The 14,747-nt window shown below is 43.6% G+C and overlaps 1 pseudogene; it reads left to right on the top strand.

The window, feature by feature from the left end:
* The window catches only part of LOC124046942, a 107,341-nt pseudogene extending 93,011 nt beyond the window's left edge, over positions 1–14,330 (top strand).
* Positions 14,331–14,747: the final 417 nt, after the last annotated feature.

The raw sequence follows: 14,747 nt of genomic DNA, 5'->3' as shown, positions 1-14,747 counted from the left end.
GTGCACCTGTATAACATTGAGGATCTGAAGGCCCATGCCCAATCTTTTCAGCCTCCTGAGGGGGAAGAGCCATTGTCGTGCCTTCTTCATGACTGTGTTGGTGTGTGTGGACCATGATAGATCTTTAGTGATGTGGACACAGAGGAACTTGAATCTCTCAACCCAATTCACTACAGCCCAGTCAATGCGAACGGGGGCGTGCTCGGTCCTCCGTTTCCTCTATTCCGCGATCAGCACCTTTGTCTTGCTGACGTTGAGGGAGAGGTTGTTGCCCTGGAACAACACTGCCAGGTCTCTGACCTCTTCCCTAAAGGCTGTGTCATTGTCATCGATGATCAGACCTACCACTGTAGTGTCGTCAGCAAATGTAATGATGCTTTTGCAGTCAGAGGTTGGTTGAAAATGTCAGTGAAGACACTGACAGCTGGTCAGCGCATTCACCGAGTATGCGTCTTGGTAATATGTCAGAATTTTTAAAGGTCTTGCTCATATCGTGATCACACAGTCATCCGGAAAAGTTGGTGCTGTCCTGCAAGTTTCAGTGTTGCTTGCTTCGAGGGCATTTAGCTCATCTAGTAGGCTTGCGTCACTGGGAAGCTTGCGGCTGGGTTTACATTTGTAATCTGTGATAGTATATATATATATATATGCCATTTAGCAGACGCTTTCATAGTTGCAAGCCCTGCCACATCCGATGAGCATCAGAGCCATAGTAGGATTCGATCTTAGTCCTTTATTGATGCTTTGACTGTTTGATGGCTTGTTGGAAAGCAGCAGCCCTAGCCTTTAGTTCAGTGGGGAGTTGCCAGTAATCCATGGCTTCTGGTTGGGACGAAGTCGTTGATGCACTTATTAATGAAGCTGGTGTCTTATGGGGGACCTCCCTGTTTTACGAATGACCACATTGATACAGTATGTACAGTGCCTTCAGGACATATTCATACTCAACTTATTCCACATTTTGTTGTGTTACATCCTGAATTTTAAATTGATGAAATATATATATATATATATTTACACACAATACCCCACGATGACAAAGTGAAAACATGTTTTTAGACATTTTTGCAAATTTATTGAAAATTAAATTCAGAAATATCTCATGTACATAAGTATTCACACGTCGGAATACATGTATTTTTCCCTGAGATGTTTTCTTCCTCTCCGGCAACTAAGTGAGGAAGGACGCCTGTATCTTTGTAGTGACTGTGTTTATTGATACACCATCCATGTGTAATTAATACACCATGCTCAAAGGGATAATCAGTCTACCTTTTTTACTTTCACGCATATACCAATAGGTGCCCTTCTCTGAGAGGTATTGAAAAACCTCCCTGCTCTTTGTGTTCGGGTCTGTGTTTGAAATTCAGTGCTCGACTGAGATACCTTACAGATAATTGTGTGAGGTACAGAGATGAGGTAGTCATTCAAAAATCATGTTAAACACTATTATTGCACACAGAGTGAGTCCATGTGACTTATGTACATTTTTACTCCTGAACTTATTTAGGCTTGACATAAGAAAGGGGTTGAATACTAATTGACTTAAGACATTTCAGCTTTAAATTTGGATTACTTTGTAATAATTTCAAAAACATAATTCCACTTTGACAGTATGGTGTATTGTGTGTAGGCCAGTGACACAAAATCGCAATTTAATCCATTTTAAATTCAGGCTGTAACACAACAAAATGTGGGAAAAGTCAAGGGATGTGAATAGTTTCTGAAGGCATTGTATGTCCTGCTGTGTATCAGACTGTTTGTTCCCATGCCTCAAAGTCTCGCTGGAGCGAGTCAGTCCTTAGCTTCTGTTGGAAGAAGGGGCAATGAAGGAGAGGGGGTGAAGGAGGAGAGGGGGTGAAGGAGGGGGAGGAGAAGGGATCATCTGGGACGTCTCAACCTCCCCTCAGTGTTTAGGAAAGCTGGGAACTCTATAAGAGTGTCTACCTGTCACACCCCAGGACTCCAAGCCCAGACAGACGCCGGACCAAAGGTGCTGCTGTTTACCGACGTGTTCTCTCTAGCCGTCCCTCTCCTTTCCCTCTCCCTCCATTATCCCCTCATCCTCCTCTCCTCTGTTTCGTTCAACGTGATCCAGACCTCCTTCTGTTCCCAACAGTCAGAGTTGTAGCAGCGAGGCCAATCTGGATGGTGTGATGGGAGGGAGGGATGCTGTGGTGGATCAGAGCCCAACAAGCTATGTTGGGAGGCTGGCCACCATGGTCCCCTGGTAGGAAACTCTCTCTCTCAGCACCAGGTGGTGATGCCCGCCTGCACTGCCAACCTGCCCAACCGTTGCCCCCTCGGCCACGTCTCATGCAGATTAGTTACAAACACAAGGGGAAGGAAGGAGGAGGAGAGGACAGGCAGGTAGATAAACAGCATCTAAATGAGCACCACTCACACACTCCACTCCCACCATGTCTTTAAAAATGCCTTTAACCTCTTCAACCTATGGGGGCGCTATTTCATTATTGGATGAAAAAACGTGCCTGTTTTAAGCACAATATTTTGTCACAAAAAGATGCTTGACTATGCATATAATTGACAGCTGAAAACAGTCTGACGTTTCCAAAACTGCAAAGATATTATCTGTGAGTGCCACAGAACTGATGCTACAGGCGAAACCAAGATGAAACTTCAAACAGGAAATGAGCAGAATTTTTGAGGCTCTGATTTCCATTGTCTCCTTATATGGCTGTGAATGCGCCAGGAATGAGCCTGCCCTTTCTGTCATTTCCCCAAGATGTCTGCAGCATTGTGACGTGTTTGTAGGCATCTCATTGGAAGATTGGCCATAAGAGACTACATTTACCAGGTGTCCGCCCGGTGTCCTTTGTCTAAATTGGTGCATAATCTTTGGTAGCCAAACATAATGTACCAAACGGAGCGATTTCTCTGATACAAAGAATCTTTTTGGACAAACTGAACATTTGCGATCTAACTGAGAGTCTCATCATTGAAAACATCCAAAGTTCTTCAAAGGTAAATTATTTTTTGAATGCTTTTCTGTTTTTTGTGAAAATGTTGCCTGCTGAATGCTAACGCTAAATGCTACGCTAGCTATCAATAGCTATCAATACTGTTACACAAATGCTTGTTTTGCTATGGTTGAGAAGCATATCTGAGATGACTGTGTTGTTAAGAAAAGGCTAAGCTTGAGAGCTAGCATATTGATTTCATTTCATTTGCGATTTCCATGAATAGTTAACGTTGCGTTATGGTAATGAGCTTGAGGCTGTATTCACGATCCCGGATCCGGGATGGCTCGTCGCAACAGGTTAAGATGGGATGTAGGACATTGTGACATTGTGGATGTTTACTAACCGACACCTGTCAGTGGGTGCTCTCCTCTTGATTATGTTGCCCAGAGGCTTTTATCTTACTGTCCTCTATATAGAGATGAGATATTATAGGAACACTGCTGGTTGACCATAACCTTCATTCAGAGCTTTCCATGAAAGGCTGCTTTGGCTCCTCTCAACCTAACACATCCTCTGTATTATTGGGTGTGCGTTGTTCTTCCTCTCCTGACCACTCTGTTTGTTCTTTTCTGTGTTTTCTCCACTTGAAGAAATGCAAGAGTGAGCCACGTGGGAGCGCTGAAAACCAACCCTGGCAGACTGCTAGCTAACCTTCGTGTTGGATCAATACATCTCTACAGAGGGCCCATCGTATACCTTTTGTTTTATTGTTTGTTTTGCCTTTTTCTGCTCACAGAACTACTTACGAGACTGCTTAGATGAAATTGATCAAACTTGATGTTGGTCAACCCGTTAACACATTGCAAAGATTTGAAGGGATTTCAAGGCAGAATATCCAATGCTGCAGGTAGTGTGTATACGGTGTAGATGTGCGTACCCATGCGTATGTGTGCTAGCCCACCTAATCAGACCATTAACGAATGACAAATGGGAGAGGGATATTGACTGTGTTTGATGACCACTTATTTCTTCAAGGTTCTCATTAACAGAGATTCTATTTTCTGCTTTTCTGAACATTATAAAAATCGCAATTTCTGTCATTAGGCCGTTCCATAAGTAAATACACAGGCAAACGTTTCCAATTAGCCATGTAGACACACAGGGAGGTTTCCTCTTTACTAAAAGCTACTTGATACCCCCTGCAAAATGAGCCGGGCTCAGAAGATGGATTGTTCCGTCAGAGGTCAATGATTTCCTTTCCCATGTCAGAGGGGAAACAAATAGCAGGACACAGGATGCTATTTCTTCCCCACAACGCAGCGACTAGGCCATGAGTCTGGACTCATGAACTCTGTTGTCAGCTCAAGATCCCTATCTCCAAGAAAAGAAAGACACCCGATTCTCTCCTCTCGCTTGCCTTCACTCCCCCAGCCCCCCTCCCCCTTACCTTCATTACGCATTTGTTTGTTTATGCTTGGGTGCAACTGTGGCTGCTCCTGATAGTTTGAGGTCAGGCATGACTGGCTACGGGTTACTCTAAATAAATACACAGGGACTAGCCAGGATGGAGCGGGTATGCTGCGCTTGCCGCCGAATCACCCTTGATTAATCAGCTGCTAGATTCAGGGTGACTTTTTCTGTACACCCCCCCCCCAAAAAAAGAAATATCCCATCAACCCTCCCTTCCCCCTCAATCCCCCTGCTCCCTTGAAAGGAGATGAAATCGGGCCAGGCAGGCAGGCAGAAGGCGCATCATTGCACACACACACACACACACACACACACACACATACTGTTGTCTTTGACGGGCATTGCACAGGCTGTGCTTTACTATAAGTGAGGCTGGATACAGAACACGGCCTGTGGTCACACAGAGGCAACTCAGAATACACAATGCACAGTGCTTGTGACTGTGTGTTTATTTGTGTTTGTTGGGAGGAGGTGATGAAGGGAGGGAGGATGAGAAAGACAGCCTTTCCTTTTCTTTGTTCTGTAGCCGTCAGATAATAGTGGGAATTTTGGGTTCTTTTAATAACAAGGTGACTGGAAATGTGGTCCACCAAGGTGATTCTGAACCCGCGAGAACCTGATATGTACTTTTTTACCTTGCTCGTACACTTCACCTAAGGAAATATGTAAGACAGCACCAGTGGTGTAGGGCTGACTGGAGAAGTTGGTATACTCTAATTTGCAAAACAGTTGCCAAACGCCCTGCCCAGTGAAGGAAAGGCGCCCTGTGTATAAAATAATATGAGAAAGTGATATACACTCTGAATTACCTAAAATTATGAATCTCATATTGGTCTTTCACAGTCAGGCCAACCCAAGATGTACTGTACTGTACAAATAGGCTAACAGTAGGCCTACTATTGAAATACATAAATGTGACTGTCAACTGAGTCAGAAATTCACGTGTCAGCTTTTAAAATTGCAATTGTTTAAATAGAAAAATAACTAAATTAGATGTTATAAGACCACAACAATGCTAAAACCACATGAGGAGACCATTTGTAAGTCTGGGAAAAATAAAAAAAATGTAATTCAAGTGTGCAGCCACACTTGAATTGGTTGGCGCTGTTTCTGTAGTGCACATGAGATGGAGTTTGAAAACAAATGACCACTGGATTGATGCAGAAAATCATGATATTATTATGTCAGGTGGGCGTAAGCTACTTTGTAGCTAGTTAACGTTAACTGAAACGGTTTCCATCTACCAGAAGACAGTTTGTATCATTAGCGTCGCAACATTTTTCTTCTTCCTTAATTATTTGAAAACTGGATGATTTAAATTCAGATCATGAGGCATGTTTTACCTTGCTTCAAATTAGCCTAGCCCACCATAAAAATGTGGAGCCAATTATTTTATAAACTTTTTTCCTCATATGTGCTATCCAGTTATATTGGTTTTCAAATAACTTTCTTTCATGTCTAGAAGACAAAGGCATGTTCCTAGTCATATTAGCAACCTATGATAGCTGTTGCATCTGTAGATCTCCCCCTTTTTACATTTTGAATGGATATTTCCATCTCTGTATGTGAAACCACTCGCATGTCCTGTCCACTCGCAAAACTGTGTTTTCCCATAAATTGCATTTTGGCACATTCGCACGCAGGCCTACCACCGTGTGCACACTACTGCACTTTAAACGTGAAGAGATAACAGTTTATCAACATTTTAAGTTAAACATTCGGAGCTGTTCAATCAGCCTTATTAATTGATATGGAGTATACCTCCACTAAACTAATTTGATATGCATCGTGGGGATCAAAAAGTGACCACTACACCACTGCTCAGCACATAGTAGTCTGAATAACAGTGCATTCAGAAAGTAGTCAGACCCCTTGAATCTTACAGCCTTATTCTAAAATTGATTAAAATGGTTTTTTCCCCCCATAAATCTACACACAATACCCCATAATGATGAAACAAATATCACATTTACATAAGTCTTTAGACCATTTACTCAGTACTTTGTTGAAGCACCTTTGGCAGCAATTACTGCCTCAAGTTTTCAACTGATCGCTGCCTGCACCTGCCTGCCTTTCCAACATCACTACTCTGGACGGCTCTGACTACGTGGACAACTACAAATACCTAGGTGTCTGGATAGACTGTAAACTCTCCTTCCAGACCCACATCAAACATCTCCAATCCAAAGTTAAATCTATAATTGGCTTCCTATTTCGCAACAAAGCATCCTTCACTCATGCTGCCAAACATACCCTTGTAAAACTGACCATCCTACCAATCCTCGACTTCGGCGATGTCATTTACAAAATAGCCTCCAATACCCTACTCAACAAACTGGATGCAGTCTATCACAGCGCCATCCGTTTTGTCACCAAAGCCCCATATACTACCCACCATTGCGACCTACACACTCTCGTTGGCTGGCCCTCGCATCATACTCGTCGCCAAACTCACTGGCTCCAGGTCGTCTACAAGACGCTCGCTGGTCGCCATAGCATCACCCAACTGTAGCCCGCGCTCCAGCAGGTATATCTCTCTGGTCACTCCCAAAACCAATTCTTTCTTTGGCCGCCTCTCCTTCCAGTTTTCTGCTGCCAATGACTAGAACGAACTACAAAAATCTCTGAAACTGGAAACACTTATGTCCCTCACTCGCTTTAAACACCAGCTGCTAGAGCAGCTCACAGATTACTGCACATGTACATAGCCCATCTACAATTTAGCCACAACAACTACCTCTTTCCCTACTGTATTTATTTAATTTAATAAATGTATTTATTTTGCTCCTTTGCACTCCATTATTTTTATTTCTACTTTGCACATTCTTCCACTGCAAATCTACCATTCCAGTGTTTTACATGCTATATTGTATTTACTTTGCCACCATGGCCTTTTTTGCCTCCCTTATCTCACCTTATTTGCTCACATCGTATATAGACTTGTTTCTACTGTATTATTTACATTTACATTACATTTAAGTCATTTAGCAGACGCTCTTATCCAGAGCGACTTACAAATTGGTGCATTCACCTTATGACATCCAGTGGGACAGTCACTTAACAATAGTGCATCTAAAACTTAGGGGGGGTGGGGTGAGAGGGATTACTTAACCTATCCTAGGTATTCCTTAAAGAGGTGGGGTTTCAGGTGTCTCCGGAAGGTGGTGATTGACTCCGCTGTCCTGGCGTCGTGAGGGAGTTTGTTCCACCATTGGGGGGCCAGGGCAGCGAACAGTTTTGACTGGGCTGAGCGGGAGCTGTACTTCCTCAGTGGTAGGGAGGCGAGCAGGCCAGAGGTGGATGAACGCAGTGCCCTTGTTTGGGTGTAGGGCCTGATCAGAGCCTGGAGGTACTGAGGTGCCGTTCCCCTCACAGCTCCGTAGGCAAGCACCATGGTCTTGTAGCGGATGCGAGCTTCAACTGGAAGCCAGTGGAGAGAACGGAGGAGCGGGGTGACGTGAGAGAACTTGGGAAGGTTGAACACCAGACGGGCTGCGGCGTTCTGGATGAGTTGAAGGGGTTTAATGGCACAGGCAGGGAGCCCAGCCAACAGCGAGTTGCAGTAATCCAGACGGGAGATGACAAGTGCCTGGATTAGGACCTGCGCCGCTTCCTGTGTGAGGCAGGGTCGTACTCTGCGGATGTTGTAGAGCATGAACCTACAGGAACGGGCCACCGCCTTGATGTTAGTTGAGAACGACAGGGTGTTGTCCAGGATCACGCCAAGGTTCTTGGCGCTCTGGGAGGAGGACACAATGGAGTTGTCAACCGTGATGGCGAGATCATGGAACGGGCAGTCCTTCCCCGGGAGGAAGAGCAGCTCCGTCTTGCCGAGGTTCAGCTTGAGGTGGTGATCCGTCATCCACACTGATATGTCTGCCAGACATGCAGAGATGCGATTCGCCACCTGGTCATCAGAAGGGGGAAAGGAGAAGATTAATTGTGTGTCGTCTGCATAGCAATGATAAGAGAGACCATGTGAGGTTATGACAGAGCCAAGTGACTTGGTGTATAGCGAGAATAGGAGAGGGCCAAGAACAGAGCCCTGGGGGACACCAGTGGTGAGAGCGCGTGGTGAGGAGACAGATTCTCGCCACGCCACCTGGTAGGAGCGACCTGTCAGGTAGGACGCAATCCAAGCGTGGGCCGCGCCGGAGATGCCCAACTCGGAGAGGGTGGAGAGGAGGATCTGATGGTTCACAGTATCGAAGGCAGCCGATAGATCTAGAAGGATGAGAGCAGAGGAGAGAGAGTTAGCTTTAGCAGTGCGGAGCGCCTCCGTGATACAGAGGAGAGCAGTCTCAGTTGAATGACTAGTCTTGAAACCTGACTGATTTGGATCAAGAAGGTCATTCAGAGAGAGATAGCGGGAGAGCTGGCCAAGGACGGCACGTTCAAGAGTTTTGGAGAGAAAAGAAAGAAGGGATACTGGTCTGTAATTGTTGACATCGGAGGGATCGAGTGTAGGCTTTTTCAGAAGGGGTGCAACTCTCGCTCTCTTGAAGACGGAAGGGACGTAGCCAACGGTCAGGGATGAGTTGATGAGCGAGGTGAGGTAAGGGAGAAGGTCTCCGGAAATGGTCTGGAGAAGAGAGGAGGGGATAGGGTCAAGCGGGCAGGTTGTTGGGCGGCCGGCCGTCACAAGACGCGAGATTTCATCTGGAGAGAGAGGGGAGAAAGAGGTCAGAGCACAGGGTAGGGCAGTGTGAGCAGAACCAGCGGTGTCGTTTGACTTAGCAAACGAGGATCGGATGTCGTCGACCTTCTTTTCAAAATGGTTGACGAAGTCATCTGCAGAGAGGGAGGAGGGGGGGGGGGCGGAGGATTCAGGAGGGAGGAGAAGGTGGCTGACTGTATGTTTGTTTTACTCCATGTGTAACTCTATGTTGTTGTATGTGTCAAACTGCTTTACTTTATCTTGGCCAGGTCGCAATTGTAAATTAGAAATTGTTCTCAACTGGCCTACTTGGTTAAATAAAGGTGAAAAAAATGAAATAATAATAAGTCTTCTTTGGTATGATGCCACAAGATTGGCACACCTGATTTTGGGGAGTTTCGGCCATTCTTTTCTGCAGATCCACTCAAGCTCTGTCAAGTTGGATGGGGAGCATCGCTGCTATTTTCTATTTTCAGGTCTTTCCAGAGATGTTAGATCGGGATGTTAGATCGGGTTATTTGTCAGGTTCGACAAATAACATTTGATTTGATTTGAATACGGAACATTTCAAGAACTTTGAAAGTTTCTTCAAGTGCAGTCCCAATAACCATCAAGCGCTATGATGAAACTGGCTCTCCTGAGGACTGCCAAAAGATAGGAAGACCCAGAGTTACCTCTGCTGAAGATAATAAGTTCATTAGAATTACCAACCTCAGAAATTGCAGCCAAAATAAAAGATCAAGTAACAGATACATCTTAACATTAACTGTTCAGAGGAGACTGTGTGAATCAGGCCTTCATTGTTGAATTGCTGCAAAGAAACCACTACTAAAGGACACCAATAAGAAGAGACTTGCTTGGGCCAAGAAACACGAGCAATGGATATTAGAACGGTGGAAATCTGTCCTTTGGTCTGATGAGCCCAAATTTGAGATTTTTGGTTCCAACCGCCATGTCTTTGTGAGACGCAGAGTAGGTGAACGGATGATCTCAAGCATGGAAGAGTAGTGATGGTGTGGGGGTACTTTCATGGTGACACTGTCAGTGATTTATTTAGAATTCAAGGCACGTTTAACCAACGTGGCTATCACAACATTATGCAGCAATACGACATCCCATCTGGTTTGCACTTAGTGGGACTATCATTTGTTTTTCAAAAGGACAATGACCCAACACACCTCCAGGTTGTATAAATGCTATTTGACCAATAAGAAGAGTGATGGAGTGCTGCATCAGATGAGCTGGCTTCCACAATCACCCGACCTCAACCCAATTGAGATGGTTTGGGATGACTTGGACAGCAGAGTGAAGGAAAAGCAGCCAACAAGTGCTCAGCATATGTAGGAACCCCTTCAAGACATTTGGAACAGCATTCCAGGTGAAGCTGGTTGAGAGAATTCCAAGAGTGTGTAAAGCTGTGATCAAGAGCTGTGATCAAAAGGGTGGCTACTTTGAAGAATCTAAAATACACTTTTTTTGGTTACTACATGATTCCATACAGTGGCTTGCAAAAGTATTCACCCCTCTTGGTTTGTTTCCTATTTTGTTGCCTTACAACCTGGAATTAAAATTGATTTTTTGGGGGGTTGTATCATTTGATTTACACAACATGCCTACTACTTTGAAGATGTGCCACTGGGATTTTTGCAGATGCTTCACAGCTAAACTCCTCCAGCTCCTTCAAGTTGGATGGGTTCCACTGGTGAACAGCAATCTTTAAGTTATACCACAGATTCTCAATTGGAATGAGGTTTGGGTTTTGTCTAGGCCATTCCAAGACATTTAAACATTTCCCTTTAAACCACTTGAGTGTTGCTTTAGCAGTATGCTTAGGGTCATTGTCCTGCTGGAAGGTGAACCTCCGTCCGAGTCTCAAATCTCTGAAAGACTGAAACAGGTTTCCTTCAAGAATTTCCTTGTATTTAGCGCTTTCCATCATTCCTTCTATTCTGACCAGTTTCCAAGCCCCTGCCAATGAAATACATTCCCCACGGCATGATGCTGCCACCACCATGCTTCACTGTGGGGATGGTATTCTCGGGGTGATGGGAGGTGTTGCATTTGTGTCAGACATAGCGTTTTCCTTGATGGCCAAAAAGCTCAATTTTAGTCTCATCTGACCAGAGTACATTCTTCCATATGTTTGAGGAGTCTCCCACGTGCCTTTTGGCGAACATCAAACGGGTTTGCTTATTTTTTTCTTTAACTTCTTATGGCTAGACTATGGTGTTGTGGGAGTGAATGATAGCAGAATGCATCAGGTGTCAGGTGTCTATCAAGCACCCATTTTCTGATCACTCTTATTCCTCATGGTACCCACTTGCGTTCCATTGCCCATGAAGACAAGAAGGAATACTCTGCTTGGAACTTTATTGAAGCTATATGTTAAAAACATCCTAAAGATTGATTCTGTACTTAGTTTGAAATATTTCTTCGACCTGGAATATAACTTTTATAAGTTTTTGTCCGATGTAACGCTGACCAGAATGAACGTTTGGATATGTATACCAAACGCACTAACAAAAGAAGTTATTTGGACATAAATAACGGATATTATCGAACAAAACAAACATTTATTGTGGACCTGGGATTCCTGGAGTGCTTTCTGGTGTAGATCATCAAAGGTAAGGGAAAATCTATCATGTAATTTCTTGTTTATGTTGACGCCATCGTTGCTGCTGTCACGGATTTCTTCCTGGGAAGGAGAGGCTGACCAAAACGCAGCGTGGTTATAGTTCATGGTTATTTAATAAGAAAGCTCAAACATGAAAAAACTACAAAACCATAAACGTGAAAACCGTAACAGTCCTAACTGGTGCATAAAACACAAAGAAAGGAAACAATCACCCACAAAATACCCAAAGAATATGGCTGCCTAAATATGGCTCCCAATAAGAGACAACGATAAACACCTGCCTCTGATTGAGAACCAATCCAGGCAACCATAGACTTACCTAGACACCTAAAAGAACAACCCCATAAATCTACAAAAAAAACTAGACAAGACAAAACACATAAATCACCCATGTCACACCCTGGCCTAACCAAAATAATAAAGAAAACAAAGATAACTAAGGCCAGGGCGTGACAGCTGCTGTGGTGATTTTTACTTCTAAGCACCGTCTCAGATTATTGCATGCGTTTCTTTTTCCGTAAACTTTTTTTGAAATCTGACAGCGGTTGCATTAAGGAGAGGTATATATATAATTCCATGTGTATAACTTGTATTATCATCTACATTTATGATGAGTATTTCTGTTGAATCGATGTGGCTATGCAAAATCACTGGATGTTTTTGGAACTAGTGAATGTAACACGCCACTGTAAACTCAGATTTTTTTTATATAATTATGAACTTTATCAAACAAAACATGCATGTATTGTGTAACATTAAGTCATCTGATGAAGATTATCAAAGGTTAGTTATTCATTTGATCTCTATTTGTGCTTTTCCTCTCTCACTCTCTTTGGCTGGTAAAATTGGCTGTGTATTTTAGTGAGTTGTTGGTGACCTAACAATCGTTTGTGGTGCTTTCCCCGTAAATCCTATTTGAAATCAGATACTGTGGTGGGATTAACAACAAGACTACTTTGAAAACGATATAAAATACATGTATGTTTGAGAAATTTTAATTATGAGATTTCTGTTCTTTTGAATATGGCGCCCTGTACTTTCATTGGTTGTTGTCATATCGCTCTCGTTAACGGGATTGCAGTCATAAGAAGTTTTAATCAACAGCTTTTTCTGGCCACTCTTCTGTAAAGCCCAGCTCTGTGGAGTGTACGGCTTAAAGTGGCCATATGGACATATACTCCAATCTCCACTGTGGAGCTTTGCAGCTCCTTCAGGGTTTTCATTGGTCTCTTTGTTTCCTCTCTGATTAATGCCCTCCTTACCTGGTCCGTGAGTTTTGGTGGGCGGCCCTCTCTTGACAGGTTTGCAGTGGTGCCATATTCTTTCTTTTTTTTTACTATGGATTTAATGGTCCTCTGTGGGATGTTCAAAGTTTCAGATATTTTTTTATAACCCAACCCTGTACTTCTCCACAACTTTGTCCCTGACCTGTTTGGGGAGCTCCTTGGTCTTCATGGGGCCGCTTGCTTGGTGTTGCCCCTTGCTTAGTGGTGTTGCAGAATCTGGGGCCTTTCAGAACAGCTGTATATATACTAAGATCATGTGACACTTAAATAAGTCCACCTGTGTGCAATCTAACTAATTATGTGACTTCTGAAGGTAATTGGTTGCACCAGATCATATTTAGGGGCTTCATAGCAAAGAGGGTGAATACATATGCATGCACCACTTTTCCATTTTAATGATTTTTTTTAATTTAAAATTTAAACACGTACTTTTTAAAATTTCACTTCACCAATTTAGACTATTTTGTGTTCTGTCGATTATATGAAATCCAAATAAAAATCAATTTAAATTACAGGTTGTAATGCAACAAAATAGGAAAGGAGATGATTACTTTTGCAAGGCATTGTATGTGTTATTTCATCGTTTGATGTGTGTTATTTCATATTTTTGATGTCTTCACTATTATTCTACAATGTAGAAAATAGTAAAAAATAAAGACAATTCCCTGAATGAGTAGGTATGTCCAAACTTTTGACTGGTTCTGTAAATAAAAAAGGTATTTCTGTTTTTTATTTTTAATATATTTGCAAAAATGTCTAAAACCTGTTTACGCTTTGTCATTATGGGGTAGATTTTGGAATAAGGCTGTAACTTAACACATTGTGGAAAAAGTCAAGGGGTCTGAATAGTTTCTGAATGCACTGTATATTACATATATGTGTTCAGTAATGCAGGCATCTTTAATCAGAAATTCCTGCATAGCAAACTACCCAGGCTCAGCAGGTAGCCATGGTTAGATTCCATTTTCCTCTCGTCAGCTCAGTGTTCTCTACTCATCTCATCTGTCCTCCCCTTCCCTCCATCCTTCATCCCTCCTCCATCTGTCTATCCCCCCGTCCCCCGCCCTGCCCTGCCCTCTGGCTGCCATCATTAGGCTGTGTTGACCTTTCACCTGTCAGCTCTACTCTGGCAGAGGCCACTAAAGCCTCATCTGTACCATGCTGGTTTCTCCCCCTGACCCCTACGTCTCTGTGGCCCCCAGCATGGCTGGACAGACCTGTCCTCAGGCAAGGTACGGCCCCATGTGGCGTGTCTGTCCAGGCCAGAGGTTACCAGCTCTGAACGCCGCTATAGACTTCAACCTCAAGACTTCACTTGCTGCCCTGAGGGGCTGGAGAGACAGAGGAAGAAAGAATAGGAGAGAACGAGTCAATGAGGATAGAAGGAGGGGGCTGATGAGTGAGACAAGAGAAGAGAGGGAATGAGTTGGGGAAGAGGATGGTTTGCGGTATGCCTGGAGGCAGGCATGAGGCGATGAGAAGCCCTCAAAACCAGGCAGGCAGAGACCACCACAGGCACTGTTCAGAGGAAGAACACAGGGGCTTTCAGGTGTGTCAAACATGGACCAGCATGCTCTCTGTTCTCCGCTACTTCCCCACTCTCCACAGTGACATGCTTTAGCTGCCACACAGACATCCTCTGAAAAAGTTCCGGAAGGTTGTGGGGTGGTTTCTAACTGTTAGTTTGACACATTGACTGTTGTTTAATGTGTGGGCTGTCCTTTTTCTTTCTGTTTGTTCATTTCTTTTTCTATAAAAAAATGTATTCCCCTCTA

Source organism: Oncorhynchus gorbuscha, linkage group LG10, assembly GCF_021184085.1.
Source record: "Oncorhynchus gorbuscha isolate QuinsamMale2020 ecotype Even-year linkage group LG10, OgorEven_v1.0, whole genome shotgun sequence".
NCBI lineage: Eukaryota > Metazoa > Chordata > Actinopteri > Salmoniformes > Salmonidae > Oncorhynchus > Oncorhynchus gorbuscha.
This window is presented reverse-complemented; position numbering and strand designations above follow the sequence as displayed.